General features: G+C 29.2%; 1 protein-coding gene across 4 annotated transcripts in view; it reads right to left on the minus strand.

Moving 5' to 3' along the window:
* Ae2 (anion exchange protein Ae2) overlaps positions 1–26,915 on the minus strand; it is a 204,196-nt gene that overhangs the window by 112,897 nt on the left and 64,384 nt on the right. The gene's annotated exons all lie outside the window — the stretch shown is intronic.

A 26,915-nucleotide genomic window follows, 5' to 3' on the forward strand; every position in this document is an offset into this window, starting at 1 on the left:
TAATGCAGTACCTTATGCACCGTTGGGGTGCGGATAAGGGTTTGAATTGAACTGACACATTTTCCGAATTTCCGTGCTCTTTATTTGATCTCTTAACGTGTTTCCAGTTATGCACCTCAATGTCCTCATTTTTAAGGTTCTTAAAAGAGTTTTGGTTCTCATGTCTGCTCTGGTCCCTATCCCATAAGGATTTGGTTGTTTTAAGTGGTAACATTATTCATGTGTAACATTCACAATTCAACCAATGATTGACAACCACACTAATCAAATTTAGGTATTAAGTTGTATTTATCGTTTCATTGACACCATCCTTCACATACGAGTTCTCGGCACCATCTATCATTTTGTTTTTTTTTATCAAGTAATTTTTTTTAATGAATGTTCGATTTTTCTCGAATTATTTGACAAATTTTATTATTTTATACGAGATAAAGAAATGTTTAAAAACATGATTTTCAAAACATGATTGAAGTTTCATTAAACTTGTAATACGATCAGTTTTTTAATTTGTTAGTTTTAGGTTGTTTGAAAATGTTAGAAAAATATATAATTTTTATTTATTTATTGATTTGGCATTTAATTTGTAGAACTCCATTTTAATTTATGTATAAATTTTAAATCAAACACAGATTTTTTGAGTCTACTAAGTTTTATTTTAGTTTTGCCATAAGTAGTAGTTCCTACTTATGGCATTTTCAAACGAATGTCTTTTTTTAAATATGTTTTTATTAATAAAATACAACTGAGTAGACTCAAAAATCTGTGTTTGATTTAAAATTAATACATAAATATAAAATATTCTGTTTTGAATATTGAAAGCATTAACTTTGTGGATCATCTTGATATATTATTTCGAGAAATAAAAATACTTTGTGTTCTGATCCACTCACATTTTTATTAACCAACTAGTTTCGGCAACAACCTGTTGCCCTCTTCAGGGTTACATTTATTACCCTGATGTAATAAATGTAACCCTGAAGAGGGCAACAGGTTGTTGCCGAAACTAGTTGGTTTATAAAAATGTGAGTGGATCAGAACACAAAGTATTTTTATTTCTCGAAAAATATTTTTCATTTAGTTATAAAATATTTCTAATAAGAAAATATCTTTCTAGTTACGCTGTGCCTCTCCAATAAAGATACTAAGCTCTTGTGCTTGAAGAGGGACTTACACTCGATGTTTATTGATTTTACTTAATTAAGAACATAGTCTAGAATATTTTAAGTATCTTATTTGTGTTTATTTTCTGTGGTTTTTTATTTGAAATTTTCGTGAAAAAGAGGCATTCTATTTTAAGTAGTTTAATAATCTATATTTGATTGAGTTAATTAAAATTTTTGACTCCCAAACATATTTTTTTGTTGGAATTGCTTGGTGTAGCATTTTGTTTTTCGACAATATTTTATAATCTTAAGGATCTACTTTTTAGAGGCCCCGGATTCAATTCGTTTAATAACGAAGCGTATAAATAACTCCAGAGGGGAAAAACTTAGATTTGTGAAGTATTTGGACAGACTCAAAATTTTGTACGACATTTTGAGTGTGTCCAAATACTTGTTCACAAATCTGGATTATCTTCGATTATAGAAGTTATTTTTCATAATTATTTTTTACATGTCATCAAAGATGAAGAAGAATATGGAAGTCTGGGCAATGAATGGGCTGACGACCGTCATAGGCTGGTTTAAGTGATATATTACTAATAGATGTCTCTACTAGTGATTCAAGAACAATCATATACTTAGAACTTCCAAGAATTTGAGTAATGTGATTGTCAATAATTGGTAGAATGGGTGAATGTTACACGTGTGTAAAGTGATCACTTAAACCAGCCTACGGTCGTCAGCCCCGTAAATGCCCAGACTTCCATATTATTCTTCATCTTTGATGAGATGTCAAAAAATAATATCAAAATCGTGTAGTTAAATTACTATTTTATTGGGAATCACTCATTTATTACGTTAACAGGTTTAAAAACAGACTAAAGAGTGAAAAATCGCATATGTATATATATATATATATATATATATATATATATATATATATATAAACATACATATATATAAATATATATATATATATATATATATATATATATATATATATATATATATATATATATATATATATATATATATACATATATATACACATATGTAAATATGTATATTTATATTTACACGTGTAGATACTTCAAAAATACTTAAAACTTAATAATTTTGATTGTACTTGTGATTACCTGCCATTCAAATAGGCTTAATATTTTTTTACACTCCAATTGAAACAGGATATTTTCTTTTCATATTAATGCTTATTATTTTGATCATTCAACAATTATTTTATAAGTGTTGTTGATAAAAAATATTAGAAAATATATTCAATAGCTGGAGTTGAAAAAAAAGATGATACGAATCACGTGTATATGCGTCATTGGTACATACCGTATACCTGTATTTAACTAAAAAAAAAAAAACAACCATATTAATTAAATATTTAAAATTTGTTAAGGACAATCTTCACCAAGAACTGTCCAACTCACATCCCGTTAAAAAGTGAACTATTAGTGTCACCGCTTTGTGCTTAAAATCAATGTCAACACAGCCAAATATCGTTTGCCCGTGAAGCTATTTCCAACAAAGTAAGTTGAAATTCGGACTTAGTTTGCTTTTTCTCTTTCTTATTATTTTTTTGGACTATATTATGTCATTCTCCGGTCCGCTCCAGGGAGGTGGAAGACCAGCTATCCCTTCATCGTTTAGGTGGTCTTCCTGGTGATCCCGCTTATGTTGCTGTCCGCTGCCACCCTCACCACTCGATCCGAACTCGCTCTTTCCACATGATTTCTCTGGAAACATCTTCCTTCTCTTCCCTACCGCACAACATCTTCAACATCGCAGATTTTTCTTATTTCAGAGTTTCTAACTCTGTTGCGAAGTGTTAGGCCTGCAATGGGTTGTAGAGTCTTCATTTCGGATGTCCTAAGAAGGCTTTTTGTTCTCGCGGTGTCGGCTCTTGTTTCTATACCGTATGTCATGATTGATCTTATGCAGGTCTTAAAGATTGATTTAGTCTTAAAGATTAATTTACTTACAACATTTTGAGTGTGTCCAAATACTTGTCCACAACATCTGGATTATCTCCAATCAAAGAAGTTATTTTAATTTTTTTTGATATCTCATCAAAGATGAAGAAAAATACGGAAGTCTGGGCATTTACGGGGCTGACGACCGTCGTAGACTAGTTTTAGTGAACACTTTACACACGTGTAACATTCACTAATTCTACCATTTATTGACAACTACACCACTCAAATTCATGGAAGTTGTTTTTGCATTTTCAAGAAAAGGTATTGTTTAATTATTTTTTTTTAAAATACTAAATATTTTTCAAATGGAGAAAAAACCTTCAGATTGTACCTAAAAAGATTTGTTGCACAGTAAAAAGTTACATAAGTGGCTTGAAATTTATTTTTAATGCATTGTGTTATATTTTTAAACTCTAAAAACGTTCTCCTGAAATATCACGTTTTTTGATTTATGACGTTCTTGAAGGAAGTGAGCGATGTGTGACAATAGATTTTTAGAAATAGTGGTATTGCCAAGTAATTTTTATTTATTTTTACTTCAGTTCACAAACTATGGTCATTCATTCATTATTCATTAATAAATATGGAGCATACTGAGTCCACAGACTGCCTCCTGGCTGTATTGTTGGCTGTCAGCTCCCTTACAGCCTTCTAAGTAAGGTCTGCGTTTCAAAGTTCAGGCAAGAACTGATAACAAATTAGCACCGATGGACATTGGGTGGAAGGAACCTAATCTCTTGTAAAAGAGGCAAGCGATGGCGGCTCTCGGGAGGCATGCGAAGTACATACTCAGCTAAATCGCTTCTTCTTGGTGACAGATATAACCATATGTTGCTGCATATAAGCCTAACCACCGCTTCCTAAAATTCTTAACTGAGTAGGGCGCTTGTCCACTACGCGGAAATTTACCGTCCGGCTGTCTGGTTTTGAAAAATGAAAGCGACTACGAAAATTTAGCGTGATCGAATTTACGCGCAACGTTTTCGCGTACCGATCAAGAGCTCCGATCCGAAGAAAGATGGACAAAAGCACAAGCAAATCATCGTTTTAAAACACTAACTGACGTGCCGAATGGTAAAATTCCGCAAAATTCCGTGTAGTGGACAAACGCCCATACTCTGGAGCTTTGTTTGGTAATTTCACAGCCATGTAATAGAATATAAATAGCAATACAATCAGATCAATATTATACAGGTGGCATTTGGTCTATATCGAGTACAAATTTAATCTTCAGACAACCTTCTTTGTAATGTTGAATGCGATGCCTGTAAGTCCTTAACGCATTCTCAATTCTTTTTCAATGCTGGCTTTTTTCGTTTTCGCATACTCTCAAATACTTGAAAATCTCGACCCTCTCGATTAGCTAGTCATTCAACGTCAAGTGTTGTAGGGCATTTAGGCTTCAAATAAACACTTGGAATATATTGCCAATGAAAACAAACACTCACGACGACACTCAAATTGTAATAAAAATAATAGGATCTGTCTTCATTAATAGCTTTGATTTTTTTGTTTAAATACAAAAAAAATACTTCTACCATAACTCAAAGGTATCAAAAACTTATGATTTTAGTTAAAAATTTGCTGTACCCAACCACGTGCTTCTGAAGCTCTGTCTGGTTAAATGGAAAACATAGATAATATAATGTACATTATGCTCATTTTTTAACATCTCAATTCTTGTGAAACAATGAAAATATCAAATATCTCTAAGACAACAATCGAAAACATTAAAAATTATAAATTACATAATCTGTCAAAAAAAAACGATATCCGTCATGAGCAACGTTTACTTTTGCGAGTGTTGCTGTTACATTCAACAGATGACGCTGTTATTGAAGCTAAAAACATTACATACAGGACATTTTGTGGATATTCCGAAAACATGCACAACAGAAAATTGACGACATTGTTATATGACGTTGTTGAAAGGATATGTAAATTTAATTTAATTTAATTTATGTAAATTTAGCCTATGACGGTCGTAAGCCCCGTAAATGCCCAGACTTCCATATTCTTCTACATCTTTGATGAGATATCAAAAAATAATATGAAAATAACTCCTGTAATTGGAGATAATCCAGATTTTGTGAACAAGTATTTGGACACACTCAAAATGTTGTAAATAAATTATCTGGTCAAATTATAAGCTTAATAATAAAAATGAAAATGGTATTTTCTGGCGTTTCTCATGTGTGTGATTATAATCCAGGATTCGGATCTCACATACTAATATAAGAGTTTCTGCTTAATAAAAAGCTTCTTTACATCTCACCAATAGATGTCTCTAGTGAAGTTCTAGTGATTCATGAACAAGGTTTCTAAATTGGTTCATATATATAGAACTTCCAAGAATTTGAGTGGTGTGGTTGTCCATAATGGGTAGAATTGGTGAATGTTACACGTGTGTAAAGTGATCACTCAAACCAGCCTATGACGGTCGTAAGCCCCGTAAATGCCCAGACTTCCATATTCTTCTACATCTTTGATGAGATATCAAAAAATAATATGTAAATTTAATATTGATAGTTATGTAAAGTCAACGTATTTCAATTATTTTATGTCTTACGTTCCAGATGATGCAAACCGGGACTGTAATATAAAGAATATACTCGTATTTAATAGGATACAGGTGACGTAAATGAAATAGATCAGTGAGAGAAGCTTTATTGCTTTATTGGAAAGAAAATAAAAGAGAAAATTAGATTCTAGATCTAGTCTAGTCTGTGTGACTAGAAATTGAATATAGGTATAAGTTAGGAAAGTCAGAGCTTAGGACGTTCATGGTCATGGAAAAGAAAATAGAATGGTAGTGAATTAGGAAAATAAACTAACTTAGTAACTAACTAACCATCACAACGCTTCGCAGCAGGGGTAGGGAGAGAGAAAAAAGCCACTCCACTCTGTCTTTTCAAACACTCTTCTCTACATCCGTATTCATGCATCTTCTCAAAAATACCCACCGATTATTTTGACTCCTGATCTGACCGTTTTCAGTTATTGGCCATAAGGGATCATGCCAAGTTTTTGAAGGAATACAAGTGCCACCATTGGGTTAGAATTATAACAAAACCAATTGTCGTTTCTTGAAAAAACAACATAAAAATAGAAAACAAGTAATTTAATATTTTTCTTCTTCTAACATCTCATCAAAGATGCAGAAGAATATGGAAGTCTGGGTGTTTATTTAATAAAAAGCTTATTTTTATCTCACCAAAAGATGTCTCTAGTGAAGTTCTAGTGATTCAAGAACAATGTTTCAAAATTGGTTTTGAAAAATATTTAGTATTTAAAAAAAAAATAATTAAACAATACCTTTTCTTGAAAATGCAAAAACAACACTTTCTGCCCTGTAGTGGGTAAATATTAAGTTAAAAATATGCCTCTTTTGCTGGGATATAGTACATTTTCTGGGCATTCCGAAAACACGCACAACTGAAAAATGACGATTTTTGATTTATGACGTTCTTGAAAGGAGTGAGCGACATGTTTCGATTAATTCAGAGTCGTTTTCAAACACTATAAAATTATGCGGAAAACATCAAAATATGCATTAAAATGGAGTTTAAAAAAAAGTGGTGTTAACACGGTAAATTTTAAATGACATTTACTACTAGGTGACCGTCAAATCAATGAAAGAGTTTCATACATTGATTTGGCAATCGCTTTGTGGTGGTATCTATGCATTTTTAATCTTATTTTTACTTGTTAAATATAACTACGCATTTCGATCTATTCCACATTATTTTTAAACACAAATGAAATGTTTAAAAATGATTACAACGTGTCTTTGTAGATATTAAGAAAAAGTGGTACTTACCAAGTAAAACTTAAATAAGAGATTTTTTCTCATTCACTAGGAGATGGTTTATTTTAGACATTTCCGTTATAACAGCTATCACAAAAAAGTTCAATCTTGAATCATAAGTCGTGTTTTGATATATGTATGTAATATGCAAAAAATAATTGATTCAATTAGTTTAAACTTTAGTCTCTACTATGTGTTGTATACGTTCACATTTCAAATCACAAAAAATTGTTGTGATTTAAAATGTTATATTTGATCTAAGTTCCGCGTTAATAACCAACGATATATAATTTTCTATATGCAATACCACATACATTAGTTCATCTCTAATTGACGAAGACACGTTCGTACTGTGTAAAATTACTATAAATTAAAGAAGTGAGTTTTTTCTGACTCAATTATCTCTTACCGGAGTGCTTCGATAGAAAATATAATTCATTTAGATGAAAAAACTCACACAAACCCAGTACTTTGTCTCAGAAGCGTGATAAAACCAGGAAAAAAATTGCAAAATATCACACAAAAAATCACAACACAAACTGTGATATTTTTTACGATCAGATTAATTAAGATCACATTTTAAACTTTGTTACAGGTTTTTTTTCTATGAAGACAAAATAAAGAACGCATTTAGGAAAAAATAAAAGATTTTTTTTGATGAAACATTAAATTGTGATTTTTTTACGATCAGATTAATTAAGATCACATTTTAAATTATGTTACTGTTTTTTTTTTCTATGGAGACAAAATAAAGAACGCATGTAGGAAAACATAATAGTTTTTTTTTTATTGGCTTACGCATTTATTTACGGATGTATAATCAACATATACAAAATACAATTCCCTTTGCTCGATAATGTTGTTTTTAATGCATAAATAATTACATCAAAACGGATTCAATTGTTAATTTACGGTAGTACAGTGACGGGCATTTTTGTTGTTGTTGGAGTGACCAAGTTGAATTTTTATACAATAGCAAAGAGTCACGTGGCCTTTTTTTAAGACGAAATCGCTTGTTTTTTTTCAAATGATAATTTAAATAATATATACATATATATTTATATATATATATATATATATATATATATATATATATATATATATATATATATATATATATATATATATATATATAATATATATATATATATATATATATATATATATATATATATATATATATATATATATATATATATATATATATATATATATATATATATATATATATATATATATATATATATGTATATATATATATATATAAATATATAAATATATATATATATATAATATATATATATATATATATATATATATATATATATATATATATATATATATATATATATATATATATATATATTTATATATATATATATTTATATATATATATATATATATATATATATATATATATATATATATATATATATATATATATATTTATATATTTATATATATATATATATATATACATATATGTATATATATATATATATATATATATATATATATATATATATATATATATATATATACATATATATATATATATATATATATATATATATATATAGATATATATATATATATAAATATATATATATATATATATATATATATATATATATATATATTATTTATTATATATATATATATATATATATATATATATATATATATATATATATATATATATATATATATATATATATATATATATATATATATCCAAAGTCTGGATATTTTTAGGGTTAAGAGTTCTCGGAACCATCTTTGGTCGAGTTTAAAACTTTGTTTAGCGGACCTTCATAAAATGTATGTAAGATTCGTACTGAATTGTTTAACATAATGGGAGATCAAAAATCGAATATCCGTTGGCCAAATTAGGAGTTTTTAAAAAAAAATTATTTACTGATATCTCAACATATCATTGCTTAGATATCATTATAAATAATTCTTAAATGGACATACCCAGATTTGTGAAAAAACATTTGGACATACTCAAAATATTTTGAAGCTTTTTTGAGTAATTTTTAAAGTTCCTTTCACCAAACGCGGCATGTGTTTAATGTATTGTATCTTGTCGTTAAAGGAATGTTATTACTGTTTCGTGACGTTTAACTGAGAGATATTTTCCGGTATTGTGTGTGAGTACTTTTTGAATACTTACGTAATGATAGTTTTAGCGTATAGTTGTTTGAATGTCATGAGTTGCTACAACAATGATCACAAGGTCCTAATGAAATTGCTCAGTCATTTGTAGTACGTTTACTCTCCTGTTACTACCTGTTACCCTGGTATGGTCTATTAAGTTATCGAGTTCTAGGCTTCCGGGAGAGGCTGATGAAAGGCTACAACCCCGTTATCGGAAAGTTTTGTGGAGCTAGTTAAGCATATGACAGCATTAGAAAAAATTGCTATGCATATACACCGGGGTACCACTTCTAGAAAATTTAGTGACGGATTTACAAACTTGTATTTATTTAGATTGGCAGTGACAGGTTTATTGAAAGCTGTTGTTTCACATTTTCAACAAATTTCACAACTTAGTTAAAAAAAAAAAAATTGATTTGCAAGAGCAGATCTGTCAGGAAGCCTAGATACTCCTGTATCAGATCTGGGTGCGGTGGGTGCGCTTTCAATAAGCAAATGCATATTTTAACCCTTTGACTACCAACATTTTATATGTCGGCTTTCGGTACTCTAGCGAGAAATAACAGATCAATCGGATGTTATGTCATGATGTATCAGATAAATGTTGGACAGTATGTAATGAACCATCAAAGATTCATCAATAATAAAATATTTTGGTTTTTATTTTTTAAAGCATTTAGAAGATGGACGCAACAGTAAGAGCAAAAGAAATAACACTTTCGATTCCTTGCCGTAACATATCGTTCTTCAGTAATTCCTTATCTGTTCTAGCGGCCAGACTATGAGAATGAATTACCTCTCCTTGTGAGATATTCACCTTCCCTAAAAACATTAAGAAACGTATACTATCTATCATTAGAATCCTAACTGTCCATCAAACCTCTTTCTTTAGTTTTACCCTCTACCTTCCTCCTTACACTCCACTTTTACTTTGCCTTCCTTATTTTCATCGATTTGTAATTTATGTTTTTTTTTTATTGTTCAAATACTATCTACCCTTTGATAGCAAACTGCTATATATGGTATCAAACGTTTTGACCAATATCACTAGTCTGTTTTTGGTTGGTTGGAAAATATTGCTTTTTAGCAATAAGCCCGTCAATGTACATACTTATTTCATTTCTGTACATAAAACATAAATAAACAGTAAAGGACGGCAAAATAACCCACAATGGGAGCTTTAACAAACGGGAACAGAATTTGTCGAACCAAAGCAGTCTAAAACATCGCTCCGCTTCCAATTCGGAAGTCTTACTTGAGAGAACCTTACGGGTTGGAACTATGCTCGCTACAATTTCATGATTCCGTTAACTCCGGTACATATTGAAATATTTTTCAATATAAATAATCATAATACACGAGGACATAACAAAATACATGTGGAGCCGATAAACACTTCTAAATTTGGAGTAAGGTCCTTAAAATATAATGCCTATACCCAAATTAACCAGCTGCCTGACATATATAAAATAGAGCCCATTCGGGGATCCAAATTACATGATCTGAAAAAATACTTTCTGGAAAGATATATATGTAGTGTTAAGTCATATTTTGTTTTTGCCTTATGTTTTTTATATTTTCTCATTTGTTAAATTTTCTCATTTTTTTATATTTTCTAATTTTTTTAAAAAATATGCTTCTTACCTTACGTTTTTCTCATTTATTTCTTTTAAACTTGCTACTTATGCCTATTTATTATACCTGTTTATTGTTTATTTACTGAATTCAGTCGAAATGCGATCCCTCAGACGAATGTGTGGCAAAACGATGTTTGATAGATGTTCGAATGATGAAATAAGGAAAGAATGTAAGGCTGAGATAAGCATTATCGATAAAATTAAGAAAGGTGTGTTGAGATGGTTTGGACATGTGGAGCGTATGAGTAAAGAAAGAATGGTTACACAAATTTATAAGGTGAATGTAGTTGGAAAAAGAAGCAGAGGACGACCGAGGAAAACTTGGCACAATCAGGTATGTCAAATACTTGAAAGCGGCCGGGTCAGGAGTCGTAATAATCGTCGGGTATGTATGAGGAGATGCATGAATGTAGAAGAGGCAAAGAATGTTTGCAAAGACAGAGTGTTGTGGCGTTCGATTCTCTTTGCCTACCCCTGCGTTACCCCTCTGACGGTTAGTTAGTTAGTTATTAAATTTCTTGTTTTTATATTTTGTCATGTACTAGTTTGGGTTATTTAAAAAATAAACTATTTTTAATTTTATTATTTGTGTTCCAGTCTTGTTAACCTTATTTCGATGTCCCAAAACGAGAAATAGAATTTACTCATCGAGAATATTAAATATATGACTTATTTTTATATTTAATTATTTATTATTTTGAAAAAATAAATAAATATGAACCTCGGAACGACGTTAATTAGTGCACTTAGTACACAATTGCAAACCTCGGAATCACGTTAATTGATACGCTAAGTGTCAACCACTTTTCAAACGTTTTCGATTACAGAGGTATTTGAGTAGGCAGTGCCAAAATTGTTATGAGAAATAGGCTGGAATGTCGATCTCTTTTGCTCCACTCACGTGGATCCACTCAACGCTGTGTCTTTCTTCTCTCTTATGTAACAATAATGTGCCTTATAAACGTGACGCATCCTTGAAATTTCAATCTCATTTTTTATCCAATGACTAATAATCGAATCCCCACCTAAAAAAGCTTCACTTCAACAAGATTGAAAACATGGAAGTAAAAAAATTACATCAGAAAACGTACGTATTTAAACTCTCATTGCCCTATGCATCATTCACCTTAAGGTGTATAGGGCACAGCATCTCACCGACGGCAGGACAATTAGTCAGATAAATGCTAAGAATGTTAAAGCACTAATATTTTTTTTGACCCCTCTGGAAATCGTACCAGGAATCTTCATCACTGTTGTCAAACGCGCTTACTCTTTCATTTAAAAGAAAACAAAAAATAAAAATCAAATAATTTAAAATGACTTTTAGTCTGCCCCCGTAGTGGGTAAGCGTGTTCAGCCACCATGCTGAAGGTCCCGGGTTCGATGCCCAGGGGGGAAGGGTGTTTAAATATACAACAGTGATTTTTACACTCTGATATTTATTTAATACTACCCTGCACTGGTTCCTGAAGTGGAGGACTAATCCTTACCTTCACGTAAGTAACGCTCAAGATAACACGGCGTCAATACGATTCATTGTCCTGAGCACCATTGGGTGTGGATAAGGGTAAGAAGAAGAAATAATTCAGAACTCAATATTCGAGAACTCATGAATTATTTTTAAAAAAAATATTAAAATCATAACTCAATTCATTAGTTTATTTCACATAAGTTCTTTGTTATTTTTATAATTTATCAAAACATGTGTTAATAAAACTGTGACAGTCCTGTTCTAATACGGAATTACGTTCGTAATTGCATTTGCCATGTACAGATGGCGCCAGAAACGTTCCCAACATGCCTGAAAAGAGCTTCCTAAGTGAAATAGTATTTTTTTATCCCCATGTAACCAACGAGCTTAAAAAACGTGACGCGTCTTTAAAATTTCACTCACAATTCTCGCCAATTATCAATCATCCTGTGAAGTGAAACATCAAAAAAATATATATTAAAAATAATATCGTTGGTGTACGAGCAAAAAACGTTAATTCGAAAATATGCAACTTCGACTTAATGATGCAGTATTATAAAGTTTTCAACGTTCTATAAACTGGCAAAATATACAATGTAGTTTGAAAGGTGTCATTTTTTTAAAAGTAAATTCAACTATGTTTAAGAGCGGGTATTTTATTCAGGTTAAAAGCTTAAAATAACATGGATTTCAGAATTAACGTTTTCTTCCAGTATACCCACGATATGTATGTATTTAAATGCAAAAATAAAATACTAATAATAATAATAATAATAATAATAATGACAGTTATAGTAAAAATAATACTCATAATTATAATATTTAAACCTCTTAAGAAAACTTAAACATGTACTAATAAAACATAAAAAATATAATATAATACATGTATATATATATATATGTATATATATATATATATATATATATATATATATATATATATATATATATATATATATATATATATATAAATATATATATATATATATATAAACATATATATATATTTATATATATATATATATATATATATATATATATATATATATATATATATATATATATATATATATATATATATATATATATATATATATATATATATATATATATATATATATATATATATATATATATATATATATATATATAAATATATATATATATATATATATATATATATATATATATATATATATATATATATATATATATATATATATATATATATATATATATATATATATATATATATATATATATATATATATATATATATATATATATATATATATATATATGAGTTCAATATTTTGAAACTGAATTGTATTTTGAACTGAACTGACCCGTACCAAAAATATTTGGATGAAATATGTTTGTATTTATGATATCGATGTCTTAAATAAACGCCTATAGAATAACAAAAGGCGCTTTTAAAAAGAGCTTTGGACGGAACCTCTATAAAGATATTTTTTTATGTGTAGTAAGTAAGTACACAAGGACAGCTCTGCTCGTAGACTGTGTCCTTGAAACAACAGAGAGAAAGTACGGATGTTGGGGTGCAAAGGGTGAAGGATAGGGCAACGAAATTCCGGGAACGGGATCGCGGAACGAATCACTGACCCCGTTCTTTTAGACCTAATATTTTCACGAAATAACATCGAATAAAATAATGATATCACGAACAGTTATAAAAGTAAATACATAATGAACAAAAAACGAATCAATAAGGAAATTATGGTGTTTACACTTATAATAGAAGCTTTATATACTATTACAATGTGAACTTAATTTTTATCTGACATATTTTCTGATAATTTCAGTAATATTCATACATTTTTTTAAAAACTCAAAAAATAAAATTAAAATAAATTTTAAACAGGATATTTTGATAAAATAAATGATGTTTTTATTTTATTTATTATTTACAATTGAAAAACATAAGTGTGTCAGAATAAAATTTTCATAAATGAAATCATTTGAATTATATTATATAATGTTAATACCGATTGATGTAATATAGGAACAAGATAATATTGCATCGATGTGATACAGTACCCTTTGCACCATTGAGTAAACAGCGAAAAGAGTAAGAATTATATGAATAATTCAAATTTATTTTAATTAATAAGTGTTCTGTATGTATGCAATATATTTAAGTTCATATTTATTTTTATTTTTTTATATAAATTTTATTGATACCTTTTTTCAGTTGAAATAAAATATTTGTATGCTTTTTTTACCTCCTTCTCCATCTTGATTCCGCGGGTCTTGCTTCGAGTATTTCCAGGTAATTTGAAACACTATTTGACACTGTATGTCGTCGTAATAGCGTCGCGACGACGTCGGGCGAGAGCGAGGCGCCGCGTACGTCTATCGGGGTGGCTGTCCCGCGCCAAACTAAAGCGCAACCTCGCGCCTAACTAACCCAGTGCTGCCAATACCTATCGATGGAAACTTATTCTCTGCTAATCTTACCCCAAAAAATTACCGAACTTCCTGAAAAATATCGTTTTCATGACTGAAATATCTGGAATATAATAATTCGCTGAAAACTACATCAATTTCAATCGAAATAATTTAATAATAAATGAATTATCTTAAAATATTTTATTATTGTAGAAAAAAAATACGTTTAAAGTTAATACATCGAATCGTACAACCTAACTCTTATAAATATAAATTATTTCATCAAGATTCTATAAAAAACATATACGTAAAAATATCAGAAAAACTTTACTTACCGTAGAACGGGCTACTTGAACTTTGATGTGTTACTTGAGCCCAGTACAAAAAAAAATTGTATTTGGTCTCCAATAATAAACGTATCGTGACAATAAGTGTCACGTATCAGGAAAACAGTAAATCATGTCGATACGTTCATGATTGTAGATCTATTTATTTGTACTGTGCTCACGCATCAAAGTTCAAGTATCCCCGTTGTACGGTACTAAAAGTTTTAAAATTTGTAAAAATATTAAAACACTAAATACATAAAAAAAGTTTTATTTTGATGTCTGAAAAAAAATATATAATTTTTTAATCTAATTTGTTTGAATTTTTAAAATTTATATATATATATATAAATATATATATATATATATATATATATATATATATATATATATATATATATATATATATATATATATATATATATATATATATATATATATATATATATATATATATATATATATATATATATATATATATATATATATATTTATATATATATATAAATATATATATATATATATATATATATATATATATATATATATATATATATATATATATATATATATATATATATATATAATTTTTTTAAAACTAAAATTCTAATAATATCTTTTTTGCCAAAAATACTTGTATGAGTATTGGAAATTATTTTGTAACGGGCTGAAAAAAAACCCAAAAGTATAAAGCAACTGGAAGTGATTCAGGAAGGGTGATCTTTTCCCGACAGATCTGCTGCCTTGCTGGATGAAGAATTGCTGGAATATCTTGAAGCGGGAATATTTAATATCTTAAAGCTCGGGAGTAGGTATCGACCGCCATCCCTACCACAGTATTCCAGCAAATGGCGAGACTTATCCACGGTCGCGATTTCAGCCCGCCCGAATCAGAAACTTTCCCGCTCGTTTTGTCTAAACACGCAAGCGCGTGATATGAAAATTCGCGCGCCACGAAAATTCCCACGACTTTTCCTAATTTAGACCCTAAACATATTTCATAGTCCAACATTTTGAGTATGTTCAAATACTTGTTCACAAATCTGGATTATCTCCAATAATAGGAGTTATTTTTCATATTGTTTTTGAAATCTCATCAAAGATGAAGATATTATTTTTTGACATCTCATCAAAGATGAAAAAGAATATGAAAGTCTGGGCATTTACGGGGCTGACGACCGTCATGGGCTGGTTTAAGTGATCACACACGTGTAACATTCACCAATTCTACCCATTATTGACAACCACACTACTCAAATTCTTGGAAGTTCTATATATATGAACCAATTAAGAAACCTTGTTCTTGAATGACTAGAACTTCACTAGAGACATCTATTGGTGAGATGTAAAGAAGCTTTTTTACTAAGTAGAAACTCTTATATTAGTATATGAGATCCGAATCCTGGATTATATTCACACACATGAGAAACGCCAGAAAATACCATTTTCATTTTTATTATTAAGCTTATAATTTGACCAGATAATTTATTTACAACATTATGAAAATAACTCCTGTAATTGGAGATAATCCAGATTTTGTGAACAAGTATTTGGACACACTCAAAATGTTGCAAAGATGAAGATAATGTTATAATTGGAGATAATCCAGATTTGTGATTTGTGAAGTATTTGGATACACTCAAAATGTTGTAAATATTAACTAATCAAATTATAAGCTAAAATTATAAAAATGAAAATGATAGCTTCTGGCGTTTCTCATGTTTGTGATTAAAATCCAGGATTCGGACCTCACATACTATTAAAAGAGTTTCTTTCTACTCACTAAAAAGCTTCTTTTCATTTCACCAATAGATGTCTTTAGTGAAGTTCGAATGATTTAAGAAGAAAAAAAAATTGTATCATATATATAGAACTTCCAAGAATTTGAGTTATGTGGTTGTCAATAATGGGTAGAATTGGTGAATGTTACACATGTGTAAAGTACATGTGTAATCACTTAAACTAGCCTAAGACGGTCGTCAGCCCCGTACATGCCCAGACTTCCATATTTTTCTTCATCTGTGATGAGATGTCAAAAAATATATAAATATTTCAGATACTTAAAAAAATCGTCACTACAAAATACAATAATATCTATATTTAAATACCATACAAAATTATGTAATTCTTTGTTTCGGCATTAATTTTGTGGTAAGATATGATAAAATTGAACTTATTTTTTACCGTAGATTAAGAAAAAGTGGTTTTTAAAAAGTAAAGCCAAAGTAAAAAAAAACCTGTTTTATTTATTTTGAATTGAACGTTAACCTGAGACAATATGCATGACTGGCAAACGTGTCACACACATTACTTCGCGAGTGTACAAAGTAAAAATAGACTAGCATCACAACATGAAACGTTAATTTCATTCAAGAAACAATCTGTTTAGCATAGCCATCAAGAACTGTCATAAAGGCAACCATCTTTCTGCACTGATTATACTGCACTGCCATAATGAAAATTATACGAAGTGCATTCTTCAAACGAATTCTTAAATAATAATTAATATGTTTTGAATATTGAAAGCATTAACTTTGTGGATCATATTGAAATATTATTTCGAGGAATAAAAGTACATTGTGTTCTGATCCACTCACATTTTTATTAACCAACTAGTTTCGGCAACAACCTGTTGCCCTCTTCAGGGTTTAATTTATTACTTAGTAATCACTTAGTAATAAATTAAACCCTGAAAAGGGCAACAGGTTGTTGCCGAAACTAGTTGGTTAATAAAAATGTGAGTGGATCAGAAGACAAAGTATTTTTATTTCTCGAAATAATATAATAATTAATATATTACGATTAAAAATAAAATGATATATTTGCACAAGGGAAGATATCTCTTTTCTCGGAAAATGGGTGGAAAATAAATATTTATTCTACTCATTTGTAATAAATAATGTAATGTTTACGATATTTTACAAAAACATTTTTACTAAAAAATCTTAAATCGATTTCTATACAAAATGAAAATCGTTTTTAAGTATGAAAATCTTTGATGTATATGTCATCAAAATTAATATGTGGTATTATATTTCAAAATCGATATAATTGAAAAATATAATAAGTGAAAAACTTATTTTATTTTCTATTTATGAACATTTCATGAGAAAACAAAATCGTTGATTTTTTTTCTTTTTATCAAACAATTTAATAGAACTGTAAAACAACATTCAAATGAAAATACTGAAATTCAGGATATGGATTGCCTTTGAAATTAACGTACTTATGAATTGTTAAGCATTTTTCAACGACCCCTGATTTTAGTATCACGAGTCACAATGTACTACTTGGTTAAAAAAATGTTTTCACATGCGTGTACGTCGCAATTTTTGTATTTTATTGTACATCAACTCGTTTGTAAAAGTTTGGCATATCGCTCACTCATTTCAAGAACGTCATAAATCAAAAAACTTGATTTTTCAGGAGAACGTTTTTAAAGTTTGAAAATAAAGCAATATATTAAAAATAAATATCAATCCACTAATTAAACTTTTTACTGTGCAACAGATCTTTTTAAGTAAAACCTGAAGGTTTTTTTTATCCATTTGAAAAATATTTAGTTTTTTAAAAAAATAATTAAACAATACATTTTCTTCAAAATGCAAAAACAACATTTTCTGCCCTGTAGCGGGTAAATATTAAGTTAAAAATATGCCTCTTTTGCTAGGATATAGTACATTTTCTGGGCATTCCGAAAACATGCACAACTGAAAATTGACAATTTTAGATTTATGACGTTCTTGAGTAGTTGTGAGCGATATGTGCTATTTTATAAGTTTGAAAAAAAAGCCACTTGATGATCGATTCACCCAAAGAGGCTTATTAATAATTTATTCATTTATTTATCCAACTATGGTAATATAAAATTGACAGAAAAGGTAAAATATTTCTTTGAACCAATTACAAAAGGGAAGTTACCGATGTTATAGAAAGAATGTCCGAATTCCAACCCTTATCTACGCACCCGAATGGTGCAAAAAGCACTGCATTATATAAACGAATTGTACTCTTGAACGTTAACACATGAAGAAAAGGTAATTAACCCTATGCTTCAGGTACCAGTCCAGGGTAATATTGAATAAATTTTATAGTAAAAAAATCAGTTATAATTATTTGACTCCCCCTGGGAATCGAACCCGGGGCCTTCTGAATGGTTGTTGAGCATGCTGACTATTACACTACGGAGGTTACTACTAGTTCAGTAACACTCAATTAAACAAAGAATTGCACGTCTTTTGTTGCCTTTTTGTTTTCACATTTCAGTCTTTAACCTCATTACGTTTAAATGTATTAACGTATCAGTAAATGTATAATTTTTCAACATATTCGAAGTAAAGCTTTATTTTGGTAGTAGATATAGAGAGCTTTACTCAATAGACTCGATTTCTTTCATTGTTTCAGCACATAGTACCAGACAATGGAAGTGACAAAATAATGTTCCAGAAAAAACGGGCACTCCATGTATTCTCAAAATATATATATTTTTTTATTTTATTTTTAAGAACGTTCTTTGTCTTTTTTTTCTTCAGAAATCTAATAATGTACAACAGAACTTTTTCACGTCCAAGGTTCTAAGACACAATAATGAATTATCTGTCTACGTTGAAAACGTTTTCACTCTGATTACCTTTGAAAAACTTGCTTTGTATGATAGTAATATTTCAAAATTATCTAAAAAGATACCTACGTACATACAATCATAACTGTCATTAAAAGTGTTATTATTGAAATTGTTTCACATTATTTGAGTACAATAGTTGACAGTTCATATTAGTCTGTAAACGTTAATTAGAAGATATTGCTTTGTAGCTATTAGTATGTTTATTAGATTCATGGAACATACTCCACGTGTTGTCGACATATCCCATTCATAAACACATATATATATATATATATATATATATATATATATATATATATATATATATATATATATATATATATATATATATATATATATATATATATATATATATATATATATATATATATATATATATATATATATATATATATATATATATATATATATATATATATATATATATATATATATATATATATATATATGTATATATATATATATATAAATATAAATATATATATATATCGTTAAATGGTGGATGTGAAACTAAATAGTGTAAAAAACTATTTTAAACATGCGATGTACCTTAATTAAAACTAACGGCAGTTTTCGTTAAATTAAAAATTTACGTTGCAATTACCACTTTTTTGTTGACTAGTTTTGGGAGCTAAGCTTCCATCTACAGGTCTAAATGGAAATTAAGTTTACATTTAGACATGTAGTTTATTGTAGATTCATGTAGATACATGTAGATTCCGAAACCGGTCGTCATAAAATAAACTCAAGTAATAAAAAAAACAAGTGTTTTCTCGAATAATTTCAAGTATAATTCAAATTTAAAAAAACTACAAAGTGACTGCCGAATCGATAAACAAAAGTTTATTTTGTTATCTGTGAAAATCTGTTTTTTTGTGAAATTCCCTAATTATATCAATAACAGAAAAGCTTCCATTCACATTGAATTTTTAAGTATTTAATGTAGATACTATCTTTTCACATCCAAAAAGGTTTCTTTATAAATAAAATGAAAGCGTTAAAGTTAGCACATATAGTGTTAATGGAGAATGAATAAAATTTCTTTGACATCAGAGATACGATGTTAACTAAATGTTTTAATTTAAGGATTGTTGATGATACATGTATTTTATGCTTGTGGATAAATGTTTATTTAATCCTTATGTTACACCTAAATGATAAGGGTATTTCTGTTACCCACCCCAAATAAACCTTTTTAATAAATAATTCACCTCTTTGTAATATTTGCAATTCCGTTCCAATTAATATTAAAGTTGAAATCTCCATAAAGGGTGAATGTTAAAACAAAAGATCTACAGAGATGATATATTATAAAAAATTTCCGGTCTATAAAAAAAAAAAAAATTCCACCAGGTCCACAATAGATTTACAGCATTACAGGGTTAAACAATACATCCAAGTTTTTTTTAAAAATAAAACTACACTTGTGTTACAAAAAAAATATGTTTTGAATGTATACAATCTTGTCTCTTTTTATTAAATTTTACACTAAATACGAGTGAGAAAAAAATACGTTTGCTTCTATTTTAACAATAAACTGATGAATAGAAAATGTCGAATGACATTCGACATAGGACTCACCGGAATAAAGTCGATGTCGAATGACATTCGATATAGGACTCACCGGAATAAAGTCGATGTCGAATGACATTCGACATAGGACTCAGCGGAATAAAGTCGATGTCGAATGACATTCGACATAGGACTCACCGGAATAAAGTCGATGTCGAATGACATTCGACATAGCACTCACCAGAATAAAGTCGATGTCGAATGACATTCGACATAGGACTCACCGGAATAAAGTCGTTGTCAAATGACATTCGACATAGGACTCACCGGAATAAAGTCGATGTCGAATGACATTTGACATAGGACTCACCGAAATAAGGTCGATGTCGAATGACATTCAACGTAGGACCGGAAAGGGTTTAACTGCTTATTTTACATAGAACTACTTGTGGGAAATGCATAAAGAAACAATGTCAACGTTGAAGTTTTATTCCACCCCGTTTGCAGAAATAATATTTGATCCTTATGCCACATGTATGGATTCGATAGCATGTAATCTCAAGAGTTTTAATTTAACTTTTTTTGTTCATATTCAAGTGGTGCATAGGGCATTACGTCAAATCAGCACGGTGTTGACTCGATTGCAATTACATAAAAGAAGAATGATCACTCCCGTGTTCCAGATTCATGAATAAAGGAATGAAACATGTTTTTGGGATTCAGATAGCGGAAGTGAAGGAACTAATGAAAAGGTATTATACATGGGAAAAGAAAAAGCGAAATAAAAGGAGGTATTATGAGAAAAGAAATGAACAAAAGCAGCAATTGTAAGAGCTTTCATACTTAAACATAGCAATTTCATACTTATAATCGTCCTAGCCTGTGCAAGTTGTACACTGGTAATATGATAATACATGTTGCTCACTCCTTTCAAGAACGTCATAAAACAAAAAACTTGATTTTTCAGGAGAACGTTTTTAAAGTTTGAAAATATAACACAATGTAATAAAAATAAATATCAAGCCACTTTTTGAACTTTTTACTGTGCAGCAGATCTTTTTAGGTAAATCCTGAAGGTTTTTTCTCCATTTGAAAAATATGTAGTTTATTTTAAAAAAAATATTCAAAAATACCTTTTCTTCAAAATGCAAAAAAACAACATTTTTTGCACTGTAGCGGGTAAATATCAAGGTAAAAATATGCCTCTTTTGCTGCGATATAGTATATTTTCTGGGCATTCCGAAAACATACACAACTAAAAATTGACGAATTTCGATTTATGACGTTCTTGTAAGGAGTCAGCGATTGTGTCTAGTATAAAATTGAGATTTACTAGTAAATGAATTTCAAAATAGTAAAATTATCTGTCAATAGTCAACGAAACAGAATAAGGAACAACACAAAACGGGAAATATGCGAGATCGGAGATATATATATATATATATATATATATATATATATATATATATATATATATATATATATATATATATATATATATATATATATATATATATATATATATATATATATATATATATATATATATATATATATATATATATATATATATATATATATATAAAGTGGGGAAGGAAACGAAGGAGATAATGGTATGCACATGTGAGAAGAATAGAACCATCCAGACTTCCCATTGCACTGTAAGACAAACCCCAAGGAAGACGAATCCTGGGCAGAACACCAAAGAAATGGATCGATAGCTGGGAATCAACATCGCAGGAGGTTACTCGCTCTTAAAAACAGGCCACATTGCCTACACCAAGAAGAAGAAGAAGAATTTATTATTTTCAAAAACTGACATTCTAGATCCAGCGTCACTTGAGATATTCCAGATATTGTCGACTATCTATCTCTGGTATAGGAACCCGTTCATCGAAAATTGACTTTAAATAGCCATCCCTCGTAACAAGAGTGTGTACCTACTTATTCCCGTGAGTACTTATTACTATCAAAGTAATAAATAATATAATTTTATTAATTTCAACGTAATAAGGGTTCATCGTAAATCATATTCACAACGAGGATGAAATAATATGAAAATACAGCCATCTCTTCAAAAATTTTGTCACGATATGCTTAACAATTTGCAATTATGGTTTTTCAATACGATATCTTAGAACAACGCACGACAATTTTTCACAGAAGATAAACGATTAATATAGAAACTCATATCACAAAGATATTATTTCTTTTGCAAGAGAGAACACCTCCTTGTCACAATAACAGTAAAACCATATTGCTAAATTGATACATTTTTATTTATTTACAGCTAATGCCTTTAAAAATATTAATAAAAATATGTACAATAACAATTACTACTACTACTACTACTACCATCACGCCATTTCCCCGCAGGGGTAGGCAGAGAGGATGGAACGCCACACTCTTCTGTCCTGACATACACTTCTCGCCTCCTTCACATCCATACATCTAGTCATACATGCTCTCCGATTACGCAGACTTCAATTAAAAATACACTAATAAAAATCGTCACTTACAATACTCATCACTATTATACAATAGATTTAATACAATATGTCGTTCAATTGATTTTCAAAACAGTTCGTTACATAAACGACACATAAACATATGTAACAACATACTAGAATAAAATCTGGGAATTCTCGAAATTCACGGATTCACAAGTGGAATGTCAACACATTCTAATAATTTGATCCATCATTCATGATATAATAATATGTCTGAACCATAGAAGGCCAAACGTAGGAAGTTGTTGGTATCGTTTGAAATCGTTGGAGACTTTATGAATTCTGACGCGACAAAAATATTTTCTTTCTGTGCCATGAGTGGTAAATTTGCTTCAGCATACATACCTCACTGAGATGAGCTAATGAGAAATATAGTAGCAGGCTTCCAGGAGAGGCTGATTAAGGGCTTCAACCTCATCATAAAACTGCTTGTAGAGCACATAAGGGTGTTGGAAAAGTGGCGACACTGAAGCGCAGTGTTGAAACAGTCAGACAGGTGATCTTTTTATATCATAATTCAAGAATTATTATTTATTAATTTTAATTTTTTTATTATATTTTTTACTAATACTTTTATATTTAAAAGAAGCATCCTTAACGATTAACTCTTTTACTTTCATGATCTACATATTTTCAATGATGTATTTTTCATTTCTTAATCAAATAATCTCGAGCGTATAGCAGAACCTTGCATTTACGAATTCGAGTTGATGATCAAATACACATTATACTCGTATAGCCTACATATCCTTATTAACTTAGTGCCTTTATGCCAAATAAACGAGGTAAGATTTGATATTAAAAATAATGCGTATCGATTTGCATCGTTCTATTTTACTGTCTAATTTAGTGACATGGCACATTGGTAGATTTATTTCAACTTAAGAATGTAATGGAAACTCGTAATTCTTGTAAACCTAATAGCAGTTAGGGGATATATATATATATATATATATATATATATATATATATATATATATATATATATATATATATATATATATATATATATATATATATATAAATATGTATATTTATATATATATATATATATATATATATATATATATATATATATATATATATATATATATATATAAAAATAATAATAATAACGTCCGCCTCCGTAACTAGCGTGCTGGAGGTCATGGGTTCGATTCCCGGGGGAGGTGGAAATAAATATTGTTGATTTTTACACTATATTCGTTATTTTATATTACTTCTGAGCGCTAGAGTATTTACCGTGTAAATAACGATCAAGATATCACTGCATCGCTACGATACAGTGCCCTATGCACCATTGGAAGCTGATAAGAATATTTAATAAAAAAATGATAAATATAACTGGTTTTCAAGTAATCTTGCAAGTATTTTTTTTTCTTTTGCGTTAATTTACTGTTATATTCAGCTCAAAATATTGTCTTATGTAAATTTAAGCGAGAGCCTCAAATTATTAATAATCCCTCGGTTGCCAGTAATATTAGGGGGAATTAATAAACGTGGTGTTTTTTACCGCATAAGGGGTAGGATTTCAGGGCGGATCGATACGCCCTTTCGAAGGGACTCGCAGGACGGTATCGAGGTTAGAGCGTTGGATGCTGTGTACGGAATATTGATTCCGGGTGGCCGTGACCTCCTCTAGCGAAACCCGGACGATTCAATGCCACCGGCTGCAGTTCCCCAGAAAACGCTCTCTACCTATACATGATACAATTAACACCGACCCTGACACCAGGGGTGCATTTACAGGGCATCTGGGGAGAGCTTTCATTGCAAAATCTATATTTAGGTTTATCTCTGAGTGGACTGAAGACCGAAAAAGCGAATAAACTCATTAGTTTTTCTAAACTTTATTTTTAAACATACTTTTCATGAATGTTTTTCGCAGATACTTTGTGGCACATTTTATAAACTTTTTAAAATAAAACAAATTTGTTTTAACCACTTTTTGAAAATGTGATTTAAAAAATAAGATAATAAATTTATTTAATTTTCCTACAAATTTAACACGCCGATAATTTTTCGTGCCACAGAAAAAGTCAACAGTGTTTGACTTTATTTTCTAATTAACACATACATTTAAAAAATTATGTTGGCAAAAATTGATAAAGATACACGTTAGTATATATATATAAATATATATATATATATATATATATATATATATATATATATATATATATATATATATATATATATATATATATATATATATATATATATATATATATATATATATGTATATATATATATATATATATATATATATATATATATATATATATATATATATATATATATATATATATATATATATATATATATATATATATATATATATATACATATATATTTGTATATTTATATATACTCGTTTATAAGAAATTTAATATATACAAAGATACAACAATCATTTTGTTAATAACCGCTTAGTGCTTAGCAGATTGCTGTCGTACAAATAAACCAAGTTAACCAATTTTCTTCACCCCGTAGTATTTACCAGGATAGAGTTATCTAATCTTACAAGATGTGTTACGTCATCAGCCTCCAATGGCAAATGAGTGGCCTTAAATCCGTGATATATATTTAGGCGACGTGAGAAAGTACCCTTATCTTGTCCGTGCTTGTATAAATATTGTAACCATACGCTAAGTTGTTAATTTAAAATAATTGTGTCGGGTTGCGGTCCTGTGGTTAGTGTCGTTGACTCTTAAGTCAGAGTTACTTGTTTCGAACCCACTCTATCACAATTTGATGCCTTTTTCTAAAAATGAGCCGCTTGGGCTCACAGGAATACTATGAAATTTAAATATTATTATTAATAATAAAAACACAAATAGTTCTCTTAAAAAATCAAAAATAAAAAATTCAAATAATTTATCACATACTAGATTATGCACCCTACAGATGATCAAAATATATTTACGATTTTTAACTGATATAAAACGTCTAAATATGTTTTATTACAGAAAACTACACACACAGCCTATTCTATTAATATGAAAAACAAAATAACAACACTCTCCTTATCATTCATCAATAAGCAAAATTATACTTTAATTCGATGTAACATCTCTGGGTCTTTTTCAAAGTATTCACCTCTCCGACATACATACATAGGTACTTATTTGAACAGTGTTATTCCAAACATGGAAATAGTCTTTAACCCTTCTTTTGTGATGTCTTTCAGCTCCTTCGTCGCATCCGCATTCCGAAATCATCTCAAATATCTTTTGAGTTAGAAGATCAAAAAGAAGTGAGAAAAGGTAAGATCACGTGCAGCCACCCTACTGGGTGGGGAAGAACATAGATCGAGTGTTTAGACGAAAACCCGCGAGTTCTAAAACCTAAGTGCGTTGAAGCGGTACAGTTT

The sequence above is a fragment of the Brachycentrus maculatus genome, unplaced genomic scaffold (genome assembly GCF_059751285.1).
Source record: "Brachycentrus maculatus isolate JH-2025_06_01 unplaced genomic scaffold, ASM5975128v1 h1tg000126l, whole genome shotgun sequence".
Classification (NCBI taxonomy): domain Eukaryota; kingdom Metazoa; phylum Arthropoda; class Insecta; order Trichoptera; family Brachycentridae; genus Brachycentrus; species Brachycentrus maculatus.